Source organism: Schistocerca cancellata, chromosome 10, assembly GCF_023864275.1.
Source record: "Schistocerca cancellata isolate TAMUIC-IGC-003103 chromosome 10, iqSchCanc2.1, whole genome shotgun sequence".
Classification (NCBI taxonomy): domain Eukaryota; kingdom Metazoa; phylum Arthropoda; class Insecta; order Orthoptera; family Acrididae; genus Schistocerca; species Schistocerca cancellata.
The window spans coordinates 70,916,754-70,925,856 of NC_064635.1; the positions used below are offsets into that span (position 1 = coordinate 70,916,754).

General features: G+C 37.3%; 1 protein-coding gene across 2 annotated transcripts in view; it reads right to left on the reverse strand.

The window, feature by feature from the left end:
- Window positions 1-8,805, reverse strand: part of LOC126106312 (hypoxia up-regulated protein 1) — a 119,592-nt gene extending 110,787 nt beyond the window's left edge. Inside the window, exon 1 of one of the 2 annotated variants that reach the window (XM_049912539.1) lies at window positions 8,493-8,805. The gene's annotated coding sequence lies outside the window, so the exon portion shown is untranslated. The remainder of the gene's footprint in view (window positions 1-8,492) is intronic. The other variant, XM_049912538.1, reaches the window with a different exon arrangement.
- Window positions 8,806-9,103: the final 298 nt, after the last annotated feature.

Sequence of the window (9,103 nt, forward strand, 5' to 3'; positions counted from 1 at the left end):
GACATAATAAGATGCTGAAAAAACTTCTAATCACACATTTTTCGTACAGTTGCAAGCCATCGACATTGTTGTTATATTACAGTATGTTGTTAATGATCATAGTGATGATAATGATACATAGAATCTCACTAAAGAAAATATATTATCTTGATATTCATGCAGCATGTATCAGGAACAACAGACATTTCCATCAAAAAGTCATTCTCAGCAACCATCTCTCTGTCTGCCCATGTTACTTTCTTTCCTTCTTACACTCTGCAGTTTACACAAGTAAGTGATGTGCCCTTTGAATACATGTTTATTACACTTTCTACACAACATATTTGTTTCATTGCCATTGCTTGAAGGACAGAACTTACAGCATGCACGTTTAGTAGAGTTTCTTGTTGATACTGATTTAGCCCCACCTGCCACTCCCCTCAGGGTCTTGGAAGCTCCTGACCATTCTCAAAGAATCTTCCATTCTTGGAAAATGCTTCCTTGATGCAATGTGCTCCGCAACCAGTGACTTTCCAAGTTGCTCTCAAAATATTCTCCTTCTAGTCAATTTTCTTGCATTCCTGTTAGGCTCAATCGAAGTCCATAAGATATATGCATTATAAGCAGCAACATCAAGAATATTGTAGAAAAATATCATGGGCCATCTACTGGTTTTTCGTTTGCATATATATGTACCTATTGGAGGATCAAGAGTGTCTACAGCCCCTTTGATTCAATTACAATCTAAAATCATTTTTGGAGAGTGCTCATTAGTACAACACTTATTTCTCTTAGGAATATGACTGAGCACTGTAGTGTCATTTGTGAAGTAAAACAAAGAGCTATACACTCCCTGTTGGTCATATTTTGTGGAACCTATGGTTAATTTTTACATAAGGTTCTTAACATTGTCAGTTTCGTTTTCAGGAACAGCTGTCCAAATTGTATGACAAAGAAATTGTCACATGTTACTTTCCAACCTCACAAATCACAGGTAAGATCAGAAACTACTCTCATTCCCTAATTTTCTGGTGCTGCTCCTCTCTTTTCCTGTATAAATTTGGGCTTTCAGTACATATGAAAATTTGCTGTGAAAAACAGTCCATATCTTGATCCCATATTTTTCCAGTTTGCTTGGGATGTACTACTTGAATGAAAAATGGAAATGTCGTGTAGCTAGGGCCTCCCGTCGGGTAGACCGTTCGCCTGGTGCAGGTCTTTCGATTTGACGCCACTTCGGCGACCTGCGCGTCGATGGGGATGAAATAATGAAGATTAGGACAAAACACAATACCCAGTCCCTGAGCAGAGAAAATCTCCGACCCAGCCGGGAATCGAACCCGGGCCCTTAGGATTGACAGTCTGTCACGCTGACCACTCAGCTACCAGGGCGGACTACTTGAATGAACAGCGGCCTCTAAATGTTACCAGATGTTTGTTGACAGTCATATTTTCCCCTGGATTATACAGTTTAGGAAGGCCTTCTATCAACTTCTCCCAGATACTGTGAATTGTGGCAAGTTGATCAGTAGGCCGTCTTTCCTCTCTAGCGGATTTCTTATCAAATCTCAAGACATGTGATTTTTATAGAATGTTTCTAGGGACATAGTTGCTCAAAATATGTTCCGCCCAGTATCCTTATCCTACAAACTTTTTGTAAATTCCTCACGTGAGCGATAAACACCCACAAGGAATAGGAGTCCTAAGTATGCTTGTCCATTGTTTACGATTAACTCATTGCCCCTCAATATTTGATTTCTCTACTATTTCATTCTGAAGGGTTGTAGAAAATAATACTTCAAATGAACTTTTTATGCATCACTTATTCTGCTGCTTGCAAATCTGGTAACTTCTGGGGGCGTTTTTAAAAATAGAAGTCTGCACACTAGTTTGAACAGGCTGTGGACTGTCGTCAATGTCATCAGAACACACACTTTCATATGTATTATTGACATTATCTTCAAACTCCGAAAGTGAGCCTTAGACTGTTTATCTAGTTGTGAATTTTTCCAACTCAGTTTCAGTCAATGATGTAATCACCATGATGTCACAATTCAGACTGATCACATACAATAGAGAACACAAACTGAGCAAACAATGAACAACTCTAACAGTGGACAAGTCGTAATGACAAGTCCATTGTTGTAAACACAGCACCTTTGTTGACTTTTGAATGTTGGGAGTATGTGTGAACAATGAAAAGTTATTACTATTATAAAATATGAGACAACCAGTAAGTATTTGACTTCAGAATAATCATGGTTGGGTCACATTGACCCGAACATAATGTATGTAACTCTTAAAGTTTATGACTAGATGACTTAAAATATTTTAAAACTTTTTTTAACCACTTACTTCCCTTGCATTTTAAGGCAAAGTCACCAAATTTCATAAAATTATTTTGATATTTAAATAATAAGAAATGAAATTTATAACCATTTTGGGTCATACAGACTAATAGAACAACAGGGTTAAAAGAAGGGCATCCAGGAGAAAGATACCAACTCTACTTGTATCAGTATCTATAATTCCATAACTTGCAGCTGCAAGGAGAAGTTCATGCATATGAAAGTTTATCCATCTTTTCACATGACGTAAGCAGCGGGTACCCACATTATGGCAAAACGGGAATGCTTCCTGTAGCATACACATCAATTAGACTTTTTCATGATGATAATGTTGATGACGAGTGAGATAAGTTATTTCCTTCATAATTAAAAGTATCTCAGTCAACATTCTTCTTTTGTCGTTGCCGTAGTGATCAATGTAAACACTGCTTATAACATGTGCCACCAGTCGCAGTGACACTATCAGTTTAGAATCGCACGTTTCCTTATCTATCGTTTTGGGACCCCAGCTTTGCTTGGCAAACATTCTTGGAAATTACTGTTTTAAGTCTCTAACATTATAAACACAAAAATGAAATCTTTGTGCCAATAAATCCACTGTCATTCAAAATTATTTTTGTCAAGTCATTGCTTTTGTCTGTTCAGCTTCACTGAAATTCATTGGCATATGCTTGGCTACACAAGTAAGTCTATTCCTGACAACACAAAATCTAGTTGACCACTCAATCATATTGACTTTTTAAGCAATTAGGGACAGAGGTCTATGAGAGGGTGTGCCAACCAGAACATTTTTCCCTCTAACCTCACAACATACCTTGTGCAGCCAATGGAAGGATAATTATCATAGTTAAGGATACAGGGTACTTATAAACGGTGGAAAAAAAAAAAGTTTATGACTTTATTAAATTCTATAGTCTTTCCTGATTACACTGATATATACATTATAGGGTTTCAAATGAATATGACTTATAAATCTACCTCGTAAATTACTTCGAACATTGGGCACAATTCATATGATGTGAATTTGAAATTGGTGCGCGCAATGCATGCAACAGGAAAAGGAAAAACGGCTGCTCAAACATTTTGTAGTTTGATGGACCTTCCTCTTCCTCCTCCTTCCAGTAGGTTCAGCAAGTACATAAAAATACTTTTATATGCCTTGACAGTTGTGTCTAAAAGCATCTATGAAACATGCAGTAGAAGCAACTGTAAATATTAGTGGAACCAGGGACACTGCTATTACAATTGATGGGACATGGCAACGTCTAGGACATCACCCCTTGAATGGTGTTGAGTACTACTACTCTGGTGAATGGAAAAGTCGTCTATGTTGAGTGATTATCTAAGTACTGCCACACCTGCCATGGTAACACTGAAGGACATATTGAACATCAGTGTTCTAAGAATTATGATGGTTACAGTGGAGGTATGGACTGTGATGGAGCTCTACAAATATTTCCGAGGTCAGTGTCCGTTTATAACCTTAGATATATGAAATACCTAGACGGTGGGGACTCTAAAGCTTACAATAAAATTAATGAGTTCAATGTTTATGGTGATACCTTGGTAACAAAACTGGAGTGTTGTGGACATGTGCAAAAGAGGATGAGGTGCTAAACTGAAGAAGCTACAAAGAGAAATGAAAGTTGCCATCTGATGGAAAATCTCTGTCTGGCCTAAGCAGACTGACAAACTGAAATAGACCTCCTTCAGAGTTATTATGGACTGGCCATTAGACGAACTGCACCTCCAAATGCTGTTGCAGCAATGAGAAAAGCTCTATGGGCCACCTACTTTCATAAGTTGTCCACAGATGACCACCCTGTCCACCGACTTTGCCCTAAAGGAGCAGATTCTTATAAAACCAATTTTTAGAGACGTCAGTGACCCTGTTGTGCTTAGTAAATGTCTTCATGAGGGCACTCAGAATACAAATGAAATTTTCAACCACTGCATATGGGAAAGATTACTCAAGGATGTTTTTGTAGGACTAAATACATTAAATGTCTGCATACTAGATGCAGTGATATGTTTCAATGATGGACTGATAGGAAGGTTGGAAGTCCTGAGAAATTTAGACATAAAATGCGGCTCTCGTATGGAAGATCAACTGCTTGGGTGTGACAAAGGGTGCATGAAGCTGGAAGATTTGCTCTTCCAGTTACAAAGAAGCAAGAAGTGCTAAAAGGAATGCCAAGAGGAAGCATGAAGATGAAATGCTGCAGGATGAAGACTATCTTCAGGAATGTTCTGAGGCACAGTTTAATCAGACTCATCTTCATTGGCAATTCCCCGCAAGTTGTATTTTCCAGAATTCACGTAAAAATATTTCCTAAAGTTTATAAAGCATTGTTTTAATTTTTTTCTATAACTTGCAATAGTCCATACTCATGTAGTAGACCTAAGCTTTATTGCAGAACCAACTAAATTATAGAAAAATAACATTTTTATTAGGAAAAAAATTATAAAAATTAAAATGTAAGATGTGATTTTTTTTACCCTTGTAATATACACAAAAGGTAGAATTAAATAGTTCTATTACTTCAGCCATCATGCCATGCATATCTGGTAAAAATTTGGTCTCCTTCAAATATATAACATTTGATTAAATGGTACCTCAATTTGATGAAGCATTCTGGAAAAAAATGCATCAATTTCTCTGTAAATTCTTTTAATAACCCTAAGCAGGTTCAAAAATATTCAAAATACTTCTAATTTGTTTAGAAAGTTTGCTGCATTACCAGATATCAACAAAAAAATCTGTAAAACATATACAAAAATTAACAGTGCCTGAAAGTAATAGGTGTTTATTTTTACGTAATATTGAGCTGGAAAAGTACCCTATTTCCTTAAAGATGGATAAGAAAAGAGGGTGCCTTGACAACCAGAATTTGAATTGTCTGATATTCATTGCAGATTATTTACACTAGATCATAAAAGTCTGCCTTATAGATGCCACCACAGCTTCCATACAACCCCCACATACACCCCCCACCCACTTTCTTGAAATGAGTGTCGTAGTGACAATCTGAGCATGAGGGCTACGTTAGTTTGGAATGAACTAGTTCCATTGTGATTTAGCGATGCCACTGAATGTGATGCAACGAGAAAAAGTTGTTCTACTTTTAGTTATCCCAAAATTACCCCCGATACTATAATTAAGAGTCCAAGTAGTTGTGTTAGGAGAATTAGGAAATTATTTTAATGGTCATACCGAGTACTGTATGAACATTCAGAAGTTTTAGCACTGCTCTTCTGAATACATTGTGGATTCTGTGTATGATTTGAAACAATTCAACTCCACTGTGCAACCCTCTCAGAAGGCACTTGCAACACACTACTGGTACACTGCATTACCTTCCCGTCACAAATGACGACGAAAGTTTGCAACATTGCTCTGCCATACAAGTGAGTAATGGCACCATCCTGACCCTGACACTTGCCCAAGAGAGGTTTCATCAATGATCAACTTCAGAATTACGGGCACCTGCAAACTATGGCAAATGGAGGTGATTACAAAAAACTAGACTTTTCTTTGTCACACAGATGTGTCTATATGGCTTCACAGAAATTAAAACTCTAATAATGGATCGAAACTCACAGCACCCTGAAGTTCTGCAAATAAAATATAGCCTAGGTCAGAAACATCAGTCTTCACAGTTTCATATTGTGTCAGTGAGTATCTTGGGTACTGTTTGATAGGTCTTAATCAATTTAAATTAACAAATAAAGCCCCTACAAAGAATTCCAACAGAGATAATTTGCCACAGATTTGTTTAGTCAACCAAAGAGTGTCACAAAAACATTGAAAAATTCTGAGGCAACGATTGTATAGGTACATGGTTATGCGTCACATACAGGCTGTGTTTACATGACTGTAAAAGTCAGTAAGAGTCAAGACTCTTCCCAAACATTGCAGAAAAATTTTGTTGCTCAGAGGTCTGTTGACAGTCCTTTTGTCCACATATAACATGCAAAAGGAATTGGAAGGTAGAATTTTGTATGGCACAAAATGTATGTTATGCCACACCATAAGATGGCTTGTCCATCTGATGCAGATGTATGCAACTATGTTTCAAGAGAAGACATTACTAAATAGGGAAATACGGAAGCGTCTGATCCCGCCCGTCTGCTTTGACCCATGACGTCACAAATATGGCGGAAACAAAAACAAACACACACACTTTCCACAAGAAGCCTTATGACACTAACGGGACAAGCGCAGGAAATGGGGTGTTTTGGGTGGGGGGGGCAAACTAAATATAAACAAATTTAGACGCCTTGCGTAGCTACAACGTGTAAGTGAAGACAGCCATGCATGAATACCCACCCACCTCCCCAGGGGTCGTAACCCCTGCAACCCATAGAAGATAAAGATGCTTCAGAAGTTGATCAGTGTTTTTTGTCTTTTTTAAAAAAAAATCTCACGGGATAGAACGAACAGATCAGAAAGATAAATATAATAAACTAAAACAGAAATTGGAGGAAACAGATAATTAAAATAAGTAATAAGCGTTTTTAAATTTGAAAAAATCTCACGAGATAGAACGAACAGATCAGAAAAGTAAATAAAATAAGATAAAACAGAACTGGAGACAGCCACACACAAACCAAACTCCACGCCGTCATGACGTCACACACAACACCCTTACGTCACGGGTCAAAGCCGACGCGTGGGATCGGACGCTTCTGTCGACCACTAAATAGGCCTATAATGTATTACTTACCCTGCTACATGTAACTTTAATGCGCAAGGAACTTATAGCACCAAAAAAGTTAAGTAGTGGTCATTAAATATTAAATTGCAGTGTTTAGAAACGATATTAAGTGGAAGAGCTGAGAAGTGTAGAAAGGAAATGTCAACAGGAGCCATGATGTAACATTACTGTGGCACATGATGTCATACATAAGCAAACATACTGTATACCTTGTACATCAAATGATCAAAAGGACCAATAAAAATGAAATCACAACAAAAAGAACTGAACAGTGAGAATATGTTTTAAGCCTATGCTAAATTTTAGAGTGTAGATTGTGGCACCAAACTGATCTTTAGCATAACCCAAGGTCTAGGTGACCTAGGTGTGGGCAAACTGATATTGAAGGCTTCAATACAAAATTAGTACTCAAACAATGGAAAACTACAGAAATATTTTACATGAAATTTGCTGTAAAGTATTTCTCTTTTAACCTCAAAACAAAAACTTTCTAATAGGAGTTGTGATTGGCTCATGACACCCATGTAAAAAACCAGCTAAATAACGACCTTCGGCGCCTTAATTATTAGAAATATTTCAAAATTTAGGTAGTTTCCGTTATCAGTCACTACACACAAAATTCTGGAAGTACAGCAGAATACGTACTTGGAGGAGAATAGATATCTCCCACTGACAGTCATGATATCAAAACTATGTCAAAAAACAGTCCTCTATAATGCGACAAGACGATTAGCACTTGCATGACATTCATAAATTTAAAGTTATACAAAGATATTTTATTGACACGCCTGGCAAACGGAATTTTTCAAATACTGATAAAAGCCAGTCAAGATGATTGTGAAGGATTTCCCTACGGACAAACTTTAAATGGCAAATGTCACAAAAACATTGACAGCTCTGTTCTTACTGTTATTGTGTGAAGAAATTTTAAATATGTGATTATCCGTTCCTAGCAAAGAACCTTCAGACGTCTTAACGGAAGCACAGTACTCAACAATTACAGCAGTTCTAAAATAAAAAAAAATTTTTGCTGCAAATATTTAACGACAATAAGTCTCCCTCCCGATAAGAAAATTTGAAAGCAGCATTTCTGTAAACAAAATAGTTCAACTTTCAAAAATCTACTTCAATTAGAACCCAGACTATTTCTGGAGGGCGCAACCTTCACAACAATCGCTAACGTTCAATATGTACAGTGTTCTGCTAGTACCTGTCACTCAAACAGTAGGACGTTGTAAGAACATGACATTTCAAATTAGTTTCTCAAAATAACCAGTTACATGAAAAGCAGTTATGATTCACATTCAGTACTCATTAGTTGTATAAATTACAGCACAGTTTCAGTCTAATTTACCACAAAATTCTTAAACACAAGGCGTTTAAATTCTAAACAGACGACACACTTGACATCTGCATGGTCTGCAACCGCATGGTGAACATAACATACCTAGATTTTTAATTACTCGAGCAAACGAAGAACCGCTGCGACGAAAGACACTAAAACTAATTTTCGCAAGTACTATTAATCGAAACACATTTCACTTTGCTTTACACACGCTTCTGTACCATTATGCGGAGCGTTTCTATTACGCCAACCAAAGACTAAAGACCACGTTGCCGGTGTGTTGCTTTGTGATTGGTTACAGAAAGAGATACGACAGCGTGTTGCCTCAAATGAGCAGCTACGTGTTCCAGCTGTATGTGGTAACACACTTTTCATCGACGTGACCTAACCATACTCTCTTTAACATAGTTTTCCCATGTACGAAGGTAAAATGAAGAACAATAGCATCTGCGATAAAAATTGCAGTGTCATCGCTGCATGTGAGACTCCTTTTTTTCTACAAAAAGAGTAATAAGCCACAAATTTAAAATTATTATCACCTGAATGCCATCTAGTTTCAAGTATAGCGCACGAACACGAGTGGCAAGTAATTTAGCAGTTTCTATATCCCTGAAAATGTTTTACTTTTTATGAAAAACTACCATCTTCAGATCAATGTGCTGCACTACTATCTTAGCCACGTTGAGGGCAACGCATTTCTGCGTTCGTCTTCA